This window comes from Misgurnus anguillicaudatus, chromosome 24, assembly GCF_027580225.2.
Source record: "Misgurnus anguillicaudatus chromosome 24, ASM2758022v2, whole genome shotgun sequence".
Taxonomy (NCBI): domain Eukaryota; kingdom Metazoa; phylum Chordata; class Actinopteri; order Cypriniformes; family Cobitidae; genus Misgurnus; species Misgurnus anguillicaudatus.
Genome location: NC_073360.2, coordinates 19,644,881 through 19,665,510, shown reverse-complemented (window position 1 = coordinate 19,665,510; position 20,630 = coordinate 19,644,881).

Genomic DNA, 20,630 nt, shown 5'->3' with positions numbered 1-20,630 from the left:
AAGAAACCAATTTGATATGATTCGAGCTTTGTGACATGGTGCATTATCCTGCTGGAAGTAGTCATCAGAGGATGGGTACATGGTGGTCATAAAGGGATGGACATGGTCAGAAACAATGCTCGGGTAGATTATCAGGTAGGTGATTATCACGTATTGGTTACTCAACTGCTTTTTCCTATTTTTAAACCATTGTCACTTCGGTTTAGGGTTAGATTTGGTGCTTGCATTAGAATGTCACTTTATATATTGGTTTATATTATTTTTTCGGATTTTTTTTCATGTCACCTGGCGTTAGGGTTAGAGTTGGGTTTGGGTAGGAATGTAATTTTATGTAAATCTTACCCTAAACCAAAGTGGCAATGGTAAGAAAATAGGACAAAACAGTTGAGTAACCAATACGTGATAATCACACGAAAACAGGAATTCGTTCGATCTCGAAAAAATGCGGAAATTTGTGATAATATCACAAAAAAGAATCAAAAAATGACGTGACTATATAACGAAATTTCGTGAGACTGGGCTGAAAGTACATACAAGTTAATGCAAAGACGAGGCAAATGAAGCGATATGAGCGGGGTGTTTGCCGCGAAAACACGCGCTATTCGCCTCAAATGTGTCTTTGCCCAAGTTGAAAATATTCAAGTCGAGCGAAAAATTTGCATGACATGCAGTTAAATCCTGTGATTAATCTAGAGCGAGAAACGCGATGCCCCGCGTTAGGTGTGTACGTAGCATAAGGATGATTTTATGTAGAAAACAATGAATCACAAAAAATGACTTTTTACAGACCGGGGCACAAATGTCTAATAACCACACCAAATGATACTGGTGAAATACACAAATAATGTACTAGAGACACACACTAATACTTGTATTTAATCATATAGAAAAATCGTATTCATTTAAGTGTAAAATGAGTTTCATCCAAATACAAACTTTAATGAAAAATGAATTAAGCAGTGGGCTGTCCATGGACAGTGTCAGGTTTTCAACAGTATCAGAGCGGTTTCCAGACGTCCGTGTAATTGAAGCTCAACGTCATGGTGACTGCCCTTGGGCTTCGCTTTTTACATAAGCTTACAGTAATTCAGTCACCTATGTCCAGAGGTCTTGCCATTACAAGCCATAAAACGTAAAATCGGACATTCATCTAAAACACCCTTTAGCTTCTCACGCAATGCAAAAAGAGACATTACCACAATGTTAAGCAACCCTTTTGTCTTATGCACACTTTCATCCACACCCACTGTGTTTTTATACGTACTATACTAGATATTATTTAGCATTAGTAAAAACATTAATAAAGTGTAGCTTCTTGCCAGATCCACTCCAATTTTGTCTTGCCTAGTTTACAGCATACAAAACATTTGCACTGTATTAATCTAATCTAAATCTACATAAGTGTGATTACTGCTGTGAACATTTGCTGTATTATTAGGTTTTGATACCTTTTAAAAACACTTTTTACTTGAACCCAACCACCAGGATGCGAGGCAGCTATATTTCTCTTCCACATTCTTATCAATTTCACAGAAAGTTAGTGACGCTCTCTCTCGCTGTCCTCCGCTTTGTACACGAGGATTATTTATCAGCTATGTTTTTGAAAACGTTCTCTGAAAATGTCACTACGAATGAGTCCATCACACAGCTTTTTGTAGCACTTTCCACCTGCTTTCCCCTCTTGGTTATGAACAGGTTCTGAATACTAACATCTCACGGTGGGAGAAAACAACAATGTTCACAGCAATCTATTATGCTGCTCTGTTTCCGCATGGACGCTTGGAGGATTTTGTGACAAATACCTCTGGAATTGCTCGGTCTTGGTGGTAATTTAATATGTTAATGGTTTTAGGTAATAGTTTCGGGGTAATAGTGAAATCATTGGCTTAGATCAGCCGAAAGCACTTGTGTTGAAACAAATATTATTCAGTTCACGCACGTGCACATGCATGTATCAACACATGAACTCTACCCTGTGCTAATTTGTTTCATCTGTATTTAAAATCCAGACAAGCGTTGCCTTAAACAAAAAGAGCATTAACCATCCTGGCAGCATGTGTAATGAGTGTGAATGAGTAGCGGGGACTACGGCACACAGTGACGTGTGGACTATTGTTAGTGTAATGAGCACCTGGCATCAGTGTAGTGCTAAATCAGACACAGAGATTCACTGCTGTATTGAAACACTAGATGTTTCCCTTTTATTAAACGAAACCCTGATATGTAAGAAAGCTGTGAAGTGTTATCAGCACCTACGGCAGGACACACGGGTTTCATGCTCCCTTACATTTGTTTGTTTGTTAACTGTTATTTGTGTACATCACAATGACTGCAAAAAAACATCACAAATTAATTTGTTTTACATGTACAGTATATTATAAAATATTTATATAGGAATGCACCGATAGGCAGATTATTGAAAGAGGCCAGGCGAATTGGGGACAATGACAACAGAATTGCAGTTTGTACGCTCTGCACTTTCAGGATTTCATGACATAATAATTTAAACAGGGAGTTAAAAGCAAAAATGTCGGTAGATGTCATTCTAAGTAATTTAATATCGGCATAGAGATTTTGTATCAGTGCATTCCTACATTTAACATTTTTACAACTTAAAGGAATATTCCATTTTCTTAAAAGAAAAATCCAGGTAATTTTCTCACCACCATGTCATCCAAAATGTTGATGTCTTTCTTTGTTCAGTCGAGAAGAAATTATGTTTTTTTGAGGAAAACATTGCAGGATTTTTCTCATTTTAATGGACTTTAATAGACACCAACAATTAACACTTAATACTTAACAGTTTTTTCAACAGAGTTTCAAATGACTATAAACAATCCCAAAGGAGGCATAAGGGTCTTATCTAGCAAAACGATTGTCATTTTTGACAAGAAAAATAACAAATATACACTTTTAAACCACAACTTCTCGTCGAGATCCGGTTGTGATGCACCAGTGCGACCCCACGCAATACGTCATGACGTCAAGAGGTCACAGAGGACGAACGTGAAACTCCGCCCCAGTGTTTACAAGTGTGTTGAAAGAGGACCGTTCCTACGTTGTTGTATGTCAACTGATACTAATTAATGTCTTTGTGTCAGTTTATTGTTTATAATGGTCCGCAAATGTACGTTTTATATATGTAACACGTGACCTCCCTACGTCATTACGCATTTACGTTAGGTCGCGCTGGACTGGATCTAGACGAGAAGTTGTGCTTTAAAAGTGTATATTTGTTATTTTTTTAGTCAAAAATGACAATCATCAATTTAATATACTGATGATTCATCTTGTTGATTCATCTTCATCAATGCGTCTCATCCTCTAAATAAAATAAAAAAATCTGGCTCCCTATTTATTTTTTAAAGTCTTAAGTTAAACATCTCTGCTGTTGTGTCCCGCTGTACAGTTTTGAGTTCCCTCCAAGGACTTCGGAGTCTGCATCCTTCAAAGTCTGCGTCCTTCAAACAGAGATCATTAAAATCTACCTTAATGCAACGCCTTCAAATATTCAGAACAGTGTTAAAAAACCATTAAACAACACAGCAGCGGAGACTGCGGGGGTTTGTTTATAATTTATTATCTTTTTTTTTAAAGGGCTATGATAAAAGATAAAAAGCCATGCTGGGATCAAAAACTTATATCCCATAATTTACAGTTTCACTTCGGTAATCACAGTTAAAATTGACTTGGTGATGATTAATGTCTTTCTATAGATTTGGTGGTCAGTGGTCTGTACCTCATTGCAGTTTTTATGAGCGTAGCTGAAACCAATTTGCCCAAACTGAAGGGACCAATTAAAAAGCATACAAAACTAGCAGTAGTTACGGCTTTCCTCTCTCAGAAAAGTACAAGTGTGAAAGGTTCTTGCTTTGATGATTATTTTATTATACTTCATGTAGTAGTGTAGTTCAATCATTCTTAGATTGTATCTTATGTGAAGGTTTAATAGAATTGTTTGTAGTGTATAGTGTATATAATACTCTATACATGAAATATTATTCAACTATTCTAGTGCTGTGCTGCACATATGTACATATCATCTGCTAAGTATGAAGTAAGAAACGAATTAATAATGATGTGTCAGATGACACTACAGGGTGCCTTTGAAGTGCTGCTCTATGCAGACTCTCATGCATTATAGCTGTCATCCAAATCACATGCAAAAATGTGAAGAGTAAGAACTGACATTATTACTTTTCAACTTTCTTAAACTTATATTCAGATATAACTCATATTTTATGTATAGACCACAAGCTCAGCATGGGCACTCACCCTTAAAACAGACTCAAGCCCATGACATAGTAAATGACAGTACAGAGGGCTACGGCTGAGCTCTTTGGTGCAATCTGAAGTTTCGTATGAATTGCAGCAGGTTTAAAATCTGCTCATTTAAATTACTAAGAAATTAGCAATATATTAACAATGCCTTTAAAAACTTTCATTGTTCTATATATGTTGTAATAAATCATTGGATTCACCGCCAACCATAAGAAATTACAAGTCAAGTTTTCACCCTACATAATTTGTCAAAGCTACATATATTTTTATGTTACTTTAACTTAACAAATAAAGTTAAACAATTTCAACTTTTTGAAGTAGAATTATTTAAATCAACCTTTCAGCAATTTCATGCTGCATATTGCTGAAATCCAAATACCATGTACATCTAATGTTACTGTAGACATAAAATATATTTACTTCTGCTCTGTAGTAATTTTAGCTTTTTACAGTAGATGTCGACTTGTACGCTTTTGGTGTTTCCTGCATTAATACTCACAATAACATGATCTTCAAGCATGTTTGTTTTCTTTGTCATGGCCTAATATTGCACTTTTTCTGATTTAAACTCAGAGTAGGGGTGAGCGGGGCACAAACTAACTCGGGGTTAATTGTAACGCAGCTACTTTACTTATTTATACAGGGCAGAGCAATCTGTGCTTTTTTCTCTTACTGTCAGAAGATGATCATCTGTGAATTAGTGAAAAGTTTTGAGGGCATAAAAGTAAATTTCTTCATCTTATGTTTTTTTCGATTTCTGAGTCGGGTGTGTAAGTCACCAAATCCAAGCTTAAATTATTTTAATCACTGTTTACATAACACAAACATAATATCATTTTGAAACATGTCAGCAACTACTAGTATAACTTATAGCTGGGATTGAAAACATTTTTACACAGCGGAGTTAGTTGTGACACAGCGTTACAACTAAGCCTCCAGTATACAATGATAATGAAATGAAAACAATTTAAATACTAGTTATCAAAATGATAACTGTTAATACAATATCAGGGGAAATAACTGACAATTATAATTTTTTTGTCTTGTGAAGCTCTTCCAAAAAAATCTATTTATATGCATTGATGATTAATACAAGGATGGTTAAATGAAGGATCATGAATGAATGAGTGTGTGGATATCTATCTATTATAGGCAGATATATAAACAATATCCACATTTAGTATATAGACAGAATTGTATTGAAAAAACCCTCTGTTTGTTACAATGAACCCCACCTATGGGGTAAGTTGTAACGTTTGTGTCACTTTTTGTGTAATTGTACGATAATGGTAGGTCCCACAAACAAACTTTGTGTTCATTTGTAGCAGAGATCTGTGTGTGTGTCGATTGTGTAAAAAAAGATTAATCTAACTTAAATATTTTTTGAATGATAAAGCAAAATCAAAAAGCGTTAGGTTGTGCCCCGCTCTCCCCTACATCATGCTGAGTGCTTTGATAATGATTGCTCTAATGAAACGGTAAACATCATTTGTCACAATAAGATATCTTGACACTTTAGATTCATCAATTCTACCCACATGAAGTAGTTTGACTGTCAGTTTCTGTTACGTACTGAACAGTATGTCTACAGAATCACAATGCAAAGCCATATAAGTGAAAGGGACATGATCCAAGTATGGTAGCCCATAATCGAAATAGGTGACCTCTGCATTTAACCCATCCCAGTGAGTAGTGAACACACACACACCTGGAGCAGTGGGCAGCTACAGTATCACTACAGTGCCTGTGGAGCAACTTGGAGAAATCATGTCTTGCTCAAGGGCACCTCAGTCGCAACCTATGCACATGGTCGAACGCACAATCCTTGCAAAGCATAATTTATATGACTTGCATGCATATTGAAACGAAATGCAATGCATCTCCTGCACTGCAAACTACATTCTCCTGTACGTGCATGTGCAACTTACACATAGTATGTGTCGTTACAAAATTCAACAGTGTGCGTATGGTTTTGCTGACGAAATTTCCATCACACGCACTGTATGCAAAACCACTTTAGGCCACAATAATTTATTAGTATTTTAATAAAACAATTTTTTCCACTAGGAGATAAGGATTTATTATTTCCTCCACCAAAAAAACAAATGCTAAATAGACGCAGAAAATGTAACATACACATTTAAGGCTGCTATCATTATACAAACATGCCAAGTTTCTCTCAAATTCACTTCACAAAGCCACACGGTGTTGAGAAACTAACTTTGGCTAAATTGAAAATGCTGGATTTTAAACGCTTGGCAGGGAAACATTTGCTTCAAATGCTCTTTGGTGTAGAACAATTGAAGTCGGATTAGACATTGGCAGAGAGAAAACTTTTCCTTTTCAAGCACCGCATTGGTGTAATGCCATCGTATATCGGTGATGGGGGAAATGGTGGATGGTTTTTAACTCCAAGGCTAGAAAGGTTAACAGCAGACTGTTTGCTTAGCTGTGCCCTAGACGGCATAAACTCAATCATGCAGATTGGGTCTACAGCACTTTTACACACACGCACACACTTAGTGATAACAATTGAAGGAAACAAACCACTCTCAATGGACAACTAATCATTAAAATCTGTTTACATTGAAAAAAAAAATCTGAACGACAGTTTTAGATGTTACAGCAAACACTCAGCATGGTAATGAATTTACATCGGATTTTAATATTTTACAAGGACGCACGAAGCGAGGGCTCTCAGAGGAAAAGGTTATCCCTGTTACAGGACCGAACTGTAATTGCTCCAGTAAGGTATTATGAGATAAGATTTCGTACAAGAACGCAACCTTTAGCTCCATTAAACATTCAGCAGGTCACCTTGTGCTCAGATACCTCTAAATAGACTAAAGTGCTATAAAAATCATCACAATGAATATTTTGGCCCAAAAAGTGTCATCAAGCTGGTATTGTTAACCTGTGGGGCATTAGATGAAATCCCTTGTGCATACCTGTATGAATTACAGTCATTCTGTATTAGGCATATCAGAATTTACTTAAAAGGCCCCTAAATGAAGAAAACTCACAAACATTACATCCGTTTGGCAGATGAAGGCATTATGTAGACATTAGAAAGGTGTTTTAAGGAAGCTAATATGTATTAAACATGCAAAAAGCTAACTACGCAGTGATCTTTCCTTGCATCTGTGACCCAGTCTGTGAAAACCCAGCATTTATAAATCATCCTACATAAAAGATCCTGTAAAAATTTAACCTTGACATCTTTAAAGGGTCACTCCACTTTTTTGAAAATATGCTAATTTTCCAGCTCCCCAGAGTTAAACATTTGATTTTTACCGTTATGGAACCCATTCAGCTGATCTCCGGGTCCGGCAGTACCACCTTTAGCATAGCTTAGCACAATCCATTGATCGTGATCATCAGCATCGCGCTCAAAAACAACCAAAGAGTTTCGATATTTTTTTCCTATTTAGAACTTGACCCTTTTGTAGTTACATTGTGTATTAAAACAAACAGAAAATTAAAAGTTGCAATTTTTTAGGCGGATATGGTTAGGACTATACTCTCATTCTGGTGTTATAATTAAGGACTTTGCTGATGTAACATGGCCGCAGCAGGCACAATGATATTACGCAGTGCCTGAAAATAGTCCCCTTGGTAACTTTCAATAGCAGGGGACTATTTTCGGGCACTGCTTAATATCATTGGGCCTGCTGCAGCCATGTTACATCAGCAAAATCCTTGATTATTACGCCAGAATAAGAGTATAGTTCCTAGCCATATCTGCTTAGAAAATCGCAACTTTTAATTTTCCGTCGGTCTTAGTACATGATGTAACTACAGAAGAGTCAAGTTATGAATAGGAAAAATATCAAAACTCTTTGGTTATTTTTAGGCGTGATGCTAATGGTCTAAACAGATTCAATGGATTATGCTAAGCTATGCTTAAAGTGGTACCGCTAAACACGGAAATCAGATAAATGGATTTCAAAACGGTAAAAATCAAATGTTTAACTCTAGGGGAGCTGGAAAATTTTTTTTTTTTAAAGTGGAGTGTCCCTAAGTAAGTGACTAAGTAAGGTCATGTCAAAGATTGAAATCAATGAGTGAAATCAAACTTAGATTACACTGTCAGAAAATAATCGTCAAAAAATGGTCCCAAGCTGTCACTGGGGGAAGTATCTTTTAAAATGGTCCTAATATTATTTAGGTAAAGTGCAAATGTGCACTTTTTGAAGGGGTACCATGCAAGTGACACATAGGGACTATTTTGCAGTAAGTGTAGTAAGAAAATATGCAGTAGAATAAAATACAGGTCAGAGGATTATATTTTTCTATACAGTTCATTGAACTGAATTAATGCATAAAATTGCCAGATATGAAGTGATTTAAAGGTTTTAAAAGTTTTGCATGCCACATTAACCATATCATCTATAAAGGTGAGACAGAAATGTTCTTTAGACTTTACAAAAATATTCAAATCCATCACAAAGCCTAGCGAGTTGAACACTTAATCTAAACTGCCCGGCTTACCTCTGACATAGCAAAGTTAGAGCATTCTCCCCTGCTCTCCACAACAGTTCATTTCACTATTCAATAATTACTGGGTTCATTGAGCTATGAAAGCCGTGATTTAACTCCTGCAGCAGTTGATGAACGCAGTTGATGAATCACAGCACAGAATACTTTCATCTGTCTCCCAATTACACAGCGAGGTTAAGTGTTGGGCACACCCAGCTTCCAGCTCCAACACTGAAGGTCATTATCTTCCCAGTCTATGTCCTTTCCCCATCTGCCAGTATCCCACTGAATCCCCCTGAATGTGTAATACACCTACCAGATTGAAGCATTGCAGTCATCATTAACATACATATGAGAACCCTGTAGTTCAGTCGGTAGGGCCTGTCCCAAAGATCACACATACTGAGAAAATGTATGCACTGTAAGTTGCTTTGAATGAAAGTGTCTACCAAATTCATAAATGTTAAATTATGTACAATAATCTCACCTGACTGACATGTTTATTTTTTTGACATTCAACGAAACAAAGTTTTGTCCTGCTCAGTCAAAAGCTGAAAAGCTACATCAGCAGTTTCCCTGTTGACACATAAACTATTAAATGCTCTGCAGGGAGCAAAAAGAGGAAATAAGTGAATGTCTGAGAAACATTACTCAACAGAGCAATCAGTCTGATTCGCTATACAAATCGATGACAACACCTGTCAGTCACACACAGTCGACTGGTGGAGTGAAATCGAGAGCCAGCCATTCGTAAATTTTATAATGACTTTCTAGAAGCAGAAGAGATGGAGTTTTTAGACTTACATAGATAATCTGTCAAAGCCAGATAAATAACTGGTATAGCTTTTCTGATTTCTAGTACAATTACCTTTTGCTTAAAGTCACAATATAAACGGAAGTATAGCGATTGTCTTATTTTCCCTGTTATGTTGTATATCAGAGTGAAACGGCTTCTGAAATGAGAAAAAAAGGTGGGGCTGGACTTAAAATTCGTCCATCGAGAATTTATTAGATCGTTGGAAGTATGGATGCTCCGATCAGGATTTTTGCAGCCAATACCGAGTACCGATTAGTTGTCTTCGTGATTGGCCCGAGACTGATGCCTGATAGTGATTCTTCAAGCTGATATGCAAGCTCTTTGATAAATGTAATTTATGTAATTAATGTATTTTTTTTAGATAAAGTATACCACAGATGCTGTAGTATTTTAGTACAGTGAACTCATTGTCATGTTCAAGAAACCAATTTGAAATAATTCGAGCTTTGTGGCTAGAAGTAGCCATCAGAGGATGGGTACATGGTGGTCATAAAGGGATGAACATGGTCAGAAACAATGCTCAGGTAGGCCGTGGCATTTAAACGATGCCTAATTGGCACTAAGGGGCCTAAAGTGTGCTAAGAAAACATCCCCCACACCATTACACCACCACCACCAGCCTGCACAGTGGTAACAACAATTTCTGACTCTACCATCTGAATGTCTCAACAGAAATCGAGACTCATCAGACCAGGCAACATTTTTCCAGTCTTCGACTGTCCAATTTTGGTGAGCTTGTGCAAATTGTAGCCTTTTTTCCTATTTGTAGTGAAGATAAGTGTTCCCCGGTGGGGTTTTCTGCTGTTGTAGCCCATCCGCCTCAAGGTTGTGCGTGTTGTGGCTTCACAAATGCTTTGCTGCATACCTCGGTTGTAACGAGTGGTTATTTCAGTCAAAGTTGCTCTTCTATCAGTTTGAATCAGTCGGCCCATTCTCCTCTGACCTCTAGCATCAACAAGGCATTTTCGTCCACAGGACTGCTGCATACTGGATGTTTTTCCCTTTTCACACCATTCTCTGTAAACCCTAGAAATAGTTGTGCGTGAAAATCCCAGTAACAGCAGATTGTGAATACTCAGACCGGCCCGTCTGGCACGCTCGAACTGATTTTGCCAAGTGGTTGATGTCCTCAGGGCAACATATTGTGTTGACCCAAGGACAACATTTTTCTAAATAAAACCTAAACCTAGCCCAAATCCAAACCCTACCATAACCAAACCCTAAAATCAGAGGGACATGATAAGTGAAAAACAATGGTCTAGAAACAGCTAATCCTTGTTGTAAGCTTAAACTTAAAACAAACTGTAAACTTATTTCTGAAATCTGATTGGTTGATTGAAATGTTGTCCCAGGGTCAACATAATGTTGCCCTGAGGACATCAACCACTTGGCAAAATCAGGAGAGCCGTATGGCACCAACAACCATGCCACGCTCAAAATTGCTTAAATCACCTTTCTTTCCCATTCTGACATTCAGTTTGGAGTTCAGGAGATTGTCTTGACCAGGACCACATCCCTAAATGCATTGAAGCAACTGCCATGTGATTGGTTGATTAGATAACTGCATTAATGAGAAATTGAACAGGTTTTCCTAATAATCCTTTAGGTGAGTGTATTTCTTCTGCAAAAAAAATTCATATGCCTTAAAAAGGCTTATGTCTGGTAAAAGTAATGAAAAGTAATGAATACAGTCTTTACTGTATAAATTAAATATACACACATTTGTATGAAGTACAACAGTTCTTTAGTGAGGAGCAGAGAGTGATTTTAGATTAATTAGGTTACTGTAGCTTTAAGACGTGAGAGAGACCGAGAGCAGCTGTGAGGAAAATGTAAGTTTAAACTGTCAAAACTTTAAAAACGCTGTTTGATGGAGATGTAAAGACGCCTGGTGCTGTTAGGACCAGAGCGCGTCCTCATAAAAAATATATCTCTGTAAAGGCATAGAGAGAAATCCAAATTTGCTGGTCACACATGAGCAACGGGTTGTTAGAATGCTCGCACTGTGTCAAAATGGTCTCTAATTGCCGGCTGATCGATCGGAGTATAGTTGGAAGTTGGGTCATGTTGCTATTTGCTAATCACTGCTATCCTTTTCCGTGCCCCTCCCTCTTGCCATTACTGACTGGAAGTAAAGAAAGATCGTTTCGAGGAGGGGAGGAGATTTGTATTTTTGATTAAAGATTATGGGGGCACATACATTTTTTAAATAATGAAGCTCACAGATAAGTCATTTGTAAAAATACCACAATATTAAAAAAATAAAGTTTTTAATTTCAATTTCATTTTGACTTTAAAACAAAAACAAGACACTGAGGTTCTTAATTGATATAGTTAACAATCACATGAGTCAGAATGCTGTTGAACTATATCTAATCATGCCTGTGATTAGATACAAAAAAAGATGTCTAATACAGTAGCAGTCTAACCACAGCCCAGACATCTAGGCTAAAACAAGGCAAAATTTGGGCTGCCTAAAAATAAATAAATAAATAAATGAAACGATACACCTTGTAATCACGGTTAACTTTGCTTACATGATGGGATACCATACGTCTCACAAATTATTTTTGCAAAAACAACATATTCAAAATTATTTTGGCCAGAAGTGTGTCACTCATAGCCAGACTATATCAGATCTACAGAATAGTTAACCCAAACTGTGAAATGATGGCTATTGCTTGCTGTGTAAAATATCATCACTAAATATCATCATCTCATCCAACAAAGGAGTGTTGCATAAAATAAAATACTGAAACAAACAGGTTTGTGCTTTGTAATGTCTTTATTAGAGCATCCCACAACTTAATATTAAAAGGTTTGTTGTCTCAGTATCAGATTAAGGAAGAAGGAGATGGATGGAGAGTGTTTCCTCTGTGCTTTTTTATTTAGTTCTTATCACTTAGCAGCAGCAGGCTCACAGCCTTGACAGCGCAGCGCAGCTTAACAAGCTTTAAAAGGCAGATGCACGGCCAGAGCCAGATCACCACATTCTGGGTCAAAGACCTGAATGTGATGTGGGAGATCTGGGGTGCTTGGCAGATGTTCTCTTATCAATACTTTCTCGTGATCTCTTTTGAAAAACTATCCTTAGCAAGGTGATGGCGTGTAGTGTCAGATGAGAGATAATAATAAAGTTATGGTCTTGTTAATGATTGAATGATGTTAACTTTTTAAATATTGAGAAAAGGTCACACATCACGTATGCGAAACTACCGCTACAGTGTTTACAAGTGTGGAGAAAGAGCACCGTTCCGACGTTGTTGTATTCCACAGTGATACTAATTAAAGTCTTTGTGTCAGGTAATTGTTTAAAATGGTCTGCAAGCGTGTGTTTTACATATTTAATGTGTGACCTTTCGAACATTACATAAGTAGTTCTCAAACTTTTTTAGCGTGCGGCCCCCTTTGTGTACGTTGCATTCCTTCGGGTCCCCCAAATAAAATTTATGGGGAAAAAACTGTTCTAAAATGTAAAATATTAAATTATACAAATTAGTGCTGTTGGTTAATAGCCTTATTTTTAGATTTAATTAAACAGAATTCATTATAAATTAATGTATTTTAAAAAATGTCATAACACTGGGGGCCCCCTGGCACCATCTCGCGGCCCCCCTGGTGATAGGCCTTATGCAGGGCAAGCACGAGTGATTTACATGTTAAGTTAATGCAAAGACACGATTAGACATCCTGCGACACGGTAGGCGTGGCGCGAATGGCTCGGAAAGCGCGGCAGGGATGGCAAATTGAGTTGAAAAAGTTGAAAAATCTGAACTTCGACGGATTTCCGCGCCGCGTTAACCAATCAGGACATTGCTGTATTACTGCCGTGATTACAGAAGCGAGCGGAGTCTCAGCGAAGACGCAGATGCCCCTCCCATGATGCAAATTTCCACGTGAATGTCTTGAATGACTAGAATTTCACACGCAAATGAAACAAGTAAACTGAAATATTCAATTGTCCAACTACGCGCGAAAAGCGAGTTTTTGCCGCCTCTACCGCGGCTGATGTGAATGGCCGAAGTTCAGATTTTTCAACCTGCGCCCCATCCTCACCGCGCCGAACGCCCCATCCTCACCGTGTGGAACGCCCCATTCGCGCCGTGCCCACCGTGCCGCAGGATGCTTAATCGCATCTTTACATTGACAGAAATCACTCGCACTTGTCGCCTCTACCGCTTCTGACGTGAACCCCGCATAAGGGAGCCCTGGCTCCCAGTTTGCAAACCACTGGATTATGTAATATGCAAGCTCGCGCTGGTGTGTCATACGGCTAGTGAAAGATGTTTTAAAAGAACTTTTTGGTGAAAATGATGATCGTTTGGCTAGATAAGACACTTATGCCTTGGTTGGAATATGCATTGAAACTGTAAACTGTTGAGGTTCCATAAAGTCCTAAATGGATTCCTCAAAAAACTTTAAATTATCAGGATTTTTTTATGAAAGTTGAGTATTCCTTTAACAAAGATTAATAAATGCTAAAGCATTATATTATTCATTGTTAATTCATGTCAGTTAATGCATTTACTAAAATAACAAATACAACCTTATCATTTTAATTTTGTGATGCCTAAATTTGTCCACATTAAAATATCATTATCAGACCCCTTAGGCCTATCACCAGTGGAATCCCTTTAAAAAATAACGAGTGATTCAACCAAAAATAAATCATTGATTTTAATCTGATCTATCAGTACTTATTCAGTTCTGTTCCGTTCAATCTACAGAATGATTAATTGACTAGAACCCGATTTACATTATATCAGTCTGTGCTTTTATCAGATCTCTGCTTTTTAATAATCTATTTAATAGACAGTTGGGGCATAATCTGATCATTATACCCAATACATTTTAATGAACTCATGGACCGGACACTAATATAGCATTATGCATTGATATTCTAAGACGTTCAGAATGGTAGAAAATGACTTTTCGCAGATGCAGTGCATATGCATTTATTATGCTAAGTCATATCCTAATTAAACTGTAATTGTAATCTTACTGTTTACTGTAGTTGAATACTAAGGGTCACCATAGCCCTGACAAACATCAACCTTGATGTTATCATTCTGTGTCCTTAAGAAGATGACTCATCATGAGTAATGCTCGGTTTAGACTCAGTGTAAGGATTAAATAAAGTCACATTGGAGTCAAATACTAGAATTTTGCACATTCTGTATGTGACTTCCAACCAAACAGGCTTTTTAAATAGAATTTATTGTCATATAATCAATAAACTAAAATTCTGAATTTAAATCAATGTAAAGGTGTTTAGACATATTGGCAAAATGCCAAGATAAGTGTATATACAGTACTGTACACCCAAACTCAGTGTTGTAGTCATGCCCAGCTCATTCAAGATCAGACCAAGTCAAGTCTGAATCAAAACCTAGATAAAGTCTTGATTTAGGTTCGACTTAGACTCAATAGTTTTTTGGTAGGGGTGTGCTGATACCACTTTATCCATTACGATCCGATTTCAATACCTGAATTATGAGTATTGGCAGACACCTATCCCAATCTGATGCTAGTACTATTACTATTCTAGTACTTTTCTTTGTGTTTATGTGTTTTGTGTTTGTATGACGTGTTTAAAGGAAAACACCACCGTTTTTTTAATATTTTACTATATACCTCAACTTATATAAATTAATACATACCTATCTTTTTTCAATGCGTGCACTTAATCTTTGTGCAGCGCGTCGTGAATGTGTTAGCTTTTAGCCTAGCCTCATTCATTCCTTAAAGGCCACTTCACACTGGTCAGACAGACTCCAACAGACGCGTCTGTTGGAGTCTGTCTTACCAGTGTGAAACCCCTGTTGGCAGTTGTTGGATCAAAGTCAATGAGACTTTAGAATGTGGTTGTCTGTTGGTGTCTGTTGGGTCTGTTGGTGTCTGTTGGAGTTGGTAGTTGTCTGACCAGTGTGAACTGGCCTTTAGGATCCAAACAGGGATGAATTTAGAAGCCACCAAACACTTCCATGTTTTCCCTATTTGACTAGTTACACAAGTTACACTATTCTATAGCCAGATCCAAGTATGCGATCGGCCCACCCATAGTTTTTGGGCTTGGATTGGACTCGAATGCGCTGAACTTACAGTATAGAAGAAATGTTCTTAGCTTAATGGTTCCATAAAGAACCCTTAACATCTGAAAAACCTTTTTCTTTATAAAAAGGTATAAAAGAAAAGATTTTTCTAAGAACATTTGACTGAATGTTGTTTGAGGAACTTTGTTTAAAGCATTGCTGTGAAGAACATTTTAAGCACCTTTATTTTCAAGAGTGTATAATTAAAGGGACAATAAGTAGGATTTTCCCCCATCTAGTGGTGAAATTGTATTTTGCATTCAAACCAATTGTGCTCTCTAGTGCCTCGCTTTTCCAAATGCGCGTTGTAACTACGGTAGCCGTTACGTACTCCGTGATCTCCTTGTCCGTTTCAGCTGCTTAATGTGTTTTGAACGAAAACGCGTTGCGGTAGGCTAGTTGTCCCTTTCTGCTATTATAGTTCTTCAATATGACGAAATGACATGGACGCCTTTTAGGACTTACCCGTGCAATGTAAATAAAGAGAAGAAATTCTAAGCTTACAAAGAAAAGTCAGTTCATCTGCAGAGGTAATTTGACACCAATGAGGACATATTTATGAATAAAGACATTGATTTTGACTAATAAAATACTTAAGAAACTACACATTGTCCTTTTAAGAATTTTTTTTCAGATGGGACGAATGCTTCATTTTGGACCGCATAATGCTGTCTTAAAATTCCATTCACAGATAAATAAGATGGAGAAAACAGGCAAAGGAAAGCAATCATGTTTCTGTGCACCTTTCTAAAGATGTACCGACATGCTTGGTCAAAAGCTCATTGCATCAGCTTACTAGACAGACTGCTCTCAAGTTCTGGATGTGACACTGTCAACCCCTCACATCCACCCAGTCAGAAAAAATAACTTATTTTTCCTCCACCATCTGTTCTTCTGAGAACTCCGGCTTCACGCAGCCAGACTGTTTTCCCGTGGCTTTTCATCCCACTTTCTCCTGAACCAGCAACATTAACAAAGCTGCCTATTTAAAGGGTCTTTTCATAGCGTGTGCTGGTCGACAATAGCGCATCAGGTTTAGCATAAAGTTTAAAATCACATCATTTTCAGAATGGCTACCATTTAAGTTTGTTTTGCGTTCTATATAAGCATGCTTATCAGCAGGTGTTAATAGAGGCCACTCAGTCTGACTTGTGTTATAATAGTAGCCCTGTGGCTTTCTCTCTCCTATGATTTGCTGGTGCCCAGGGTCAGTCGTTTAAATAGCGAAGTTTCATTGTTACGAGCTCCTAAAGTGGAGGACATGTTCCTGGTCGGGCTGTACTGTATTCTCCCGAGGCACGCAGGCAGGTTGTTATAGTTAATGTAAGGCCGTCCCTCAATACTTTAAAGGACATTAGTCTCTGAAAGTTCTGCAGCTCTGTGTTGCAAGGTGATTTATCATCTTTATGGGATGGCATTTCTGATTTGTGATGCTACAAAAAATCCATTGTAAAGTTTTTAAACAAGCTGACCTTTAAAAATGACTTTGGAATTCAGTGTTACATGCTTGCGTGATGGAGCTCCGCACACCCAGGTGACCTTACTGAGATACATCAACATCAAAATGGCCACCAAAAACATGTCTATTTTGTGCTACACAGATGAAAGCAAGCTATACAGGTTCAGATGGGTAAGTAAATTACTCAAGGCTGTGTGTCTTGAGGAGTAAAGTGCAGTACTGGAGTTCCTCAATGAACGGTTTTGGACCCATTTTTGTTTTTCTTTTTACACCTCAGAGGACAATTGTTGGTTGCATAACAGACCACGAGGAGAGTACATACAGGTATAGAGAGGTTATAAAGCAATTTGTGGACTGATCTGAGATAAATGGTCTCAGAATAAATGCTACTAAGACTAAAGAATTTGTGAGTGATTTAAGTAAACATCCTCAGCAAGCATTACCATTACAGCCAGGTATATATAAAGGACTCAGAAATAGAAATTGTAACATCCTATGAGTACCTGAACAATAAACTTAATTGGTTTGACAATACAACACAATCTCACGGAAATTTGTGTATAGTAACTAGTGATTTAGTACTCGAGTCTGGTCTCCGATTTCTGCTTTCTCGGACTTGTCTCGGACTTGTTCCTTCAAAGACTCTGTCTTGACTTGGTCTCGAAACACAGTGGGAGGAGAAGGACTCATAATTTCAGACCGAGTCCTCGACATCAATGCGTCTTTTATGTTCATATAATAAACAATAATAATAAAATGCAATGTTGACAATCATTATGTGGAAATGACATCCCATGGTGCGTTGGGAAATATTGGAAAATGTTATAAAGTAGCTAAGCCTACTAATTTAGACATACCACTAGAAATTTTTTATTTGCTTTGCATGGATTAAAAAAGTCAGGGTGGGCTTAACATGTTGATGGCAGAGCAGCACTGTTGAAGTAGTTTAGAAAAATAGGCAGAAGATGATGCATTTGGTAGAGATTTTTTTAATGATGGTAAAAAGCATAGTCCATATTAAGACGTTAAGACTGCTTCCAATTCCCAATCTAGCTTAGTCTGGAGGCCTAACTGTTGATTATTAACTGGGGTGATATTAAATTATGAATATCAAAACTGACATGTTTTTATGGTCTTGGTCTCGACTCTGTCTCGACTCCTAAAGGACTCGGTCTCGACTAAGACTTGCTACCTCAAAGACTTGGTCTTGACCTGGACTCGACTGTATTTAAAAACCAACGGTCTCGACCCTTCAAAGACTCGGTTTTGACTCGGACTCGGCATAGACCCCATCGTCCCCATCACTAATAGTCAAAAAAATTTTGATTTATTCATCCTATTGACACAATTTTCCACTGTTTTTCATGCCACTGGAGCACGAATTTCTATAAACTGTTTTTCGTGTCTGTGGAATGACTTAATTACCAAGCCCCTAAGTTGCATCTAAAGCTTAGTTTCATGTTCTCACGTGAAACTATCTGTGCCCACGTGAAACTTTCACGTGTGCACATGAAACTTTTGCTTTCACGTGCGCACACGATAGTTTCACGTGTGCATTCGAAACTAAACGGGAAAGTTTCACGTGCGCACGCGAAACTAAACTTTATTTAATTTTTTCTCCATGTCCCCTTAGGGGCTCCGTACTTTCTACATCGTGTCATTTTATATTTTGTTTTCTCATTGTTTTTTTGTTTTTTACTTTTTTTACCATTGTCGCTTGGGGTTGGGGTTAGAATCACTTTCTGCGACATCCTAACCCAAACCCCAACCCTAACCCCAAGTGACAATGATTTACAAATAGGAAAAAAACAATGAGAAAACAAAATATAAAATGACATGATAAAGAAAGTCGTGCCACAGACACAAAAAACAGTTTATAGAAATTCGTGCTGAAATTAATTTTTCCAGTAAAGCACGAAAAACAGCAGAAAATCGTGTAAATAGCACGAATAAATGAATAAAACTTTTTGTGACTATAACATGACTTGCTGTAAGATAGTAGGCTACAATATGATTCAGGTATACAAGAAAGGCCAAAGTTGTATTCACTTGGGGAAGATCGTGTGTAAGACTTTTTATAAATCTGTTTTATAATCATCTGTGATTATGCCATCACCTGTTGGGGAGGGGGACTATTGAAAAAGAAAAATAATAAATTAAGAAGGCAATTTCAGTTGTGGACTGTGTTTTACCCACTTTAGAGGAGAAATCTCAGATAAGAATGAGTGACAAATTGGTTTCTATGATGAGCCAAAATGACCACCTCCTTCATGAAATAGTTAAAGCTCACATACAATACCAACACCTACAGCATAAGATTAATTCAATCCCGTTGTCTTATTTACCAACTTATTGTACAACCAGCATTATAAGATGATGATGACTTCAATGACATTATGTGGATGTGCTAATTGATACTGGACAAAAAAGTGAATGATATTTTTTATGATGTATTATTTATGTTTTTACTTATAAGCACATTTTATACTATCTGGTAGGCTTGCTGCTGTGACCTAAAACAATTTCTTTCTGGGATTAATAAAGTTTATCAATCAATCAATATTTTTGCGCAAGTAAATTGGTAGCTGTAACAAGGCTCCTGTCTGTTGGCTTTACTCAAATGTGCCTCATTTATTTATGCACAAACCTCTGACACTCTGGGCTCATGGAGGACGATATTTATATTTAACACATGAATTTATGCATGGAGTTCAAACGAGTCAATAAAAGTAAGGCTCTTCATTCTAGACGTAGTCTATTTACTTCAGTGCTGGCAGACTTATGGTCTGAATCAACTTTACTTAAATCACTCCCAAAGAAATTGCAAGCCAAGAGGCCAAAAGTCACTTTTAGAGCCAAATGAATGCTGACTCCTACATTTTCCAACAGACTGAACTTGAGCACTAAACTTTTCAGCTTTCCTGAAAGCTGTACAAATAGAGGTTTAGCTATAAGCTTCTGGTAGGGGGTAATTTAACTAAAATCAATGGTATTTGAAAAAAGAAAAAAATAATTTGTGCATTTGTTGTTTTTTTAGGGCAACAGAGTTTTTACTGTATGTCTCAGGGAAAATAATAGCTTATCTTTTTGTCGGTCAGTAATGCACTAGAGGCATGATTATGCAGTATACTGTAGTGTGTTTTGTCTACTCATGTCTATGCATTTACAACCTTCACATTTCTGAGCCATACAGATTCTACATACAGCACCATTATTCCAGTCGATATTATCCACAGATCATTTCATTTAAATTAAACAACAGATATAACCATAAAATGTCTATTTCCCTTTATGGTTGATTACAAATGCCCTATAGGGCATCACAATGCAGAAATGCATTAATCCCTTGAAGTTCACACCCATGTGACTTATGCATTCAGATTCAAGCCTCACATCAGCTTTCTGCTTCACAGATGTGAAGGCGATTGGGGGATGTCGGTGTTTTCGTGTCGCAGAGTCTTGAAGACCATTTGAGGGCATCTAATTCAATCCTTGCCTTCAA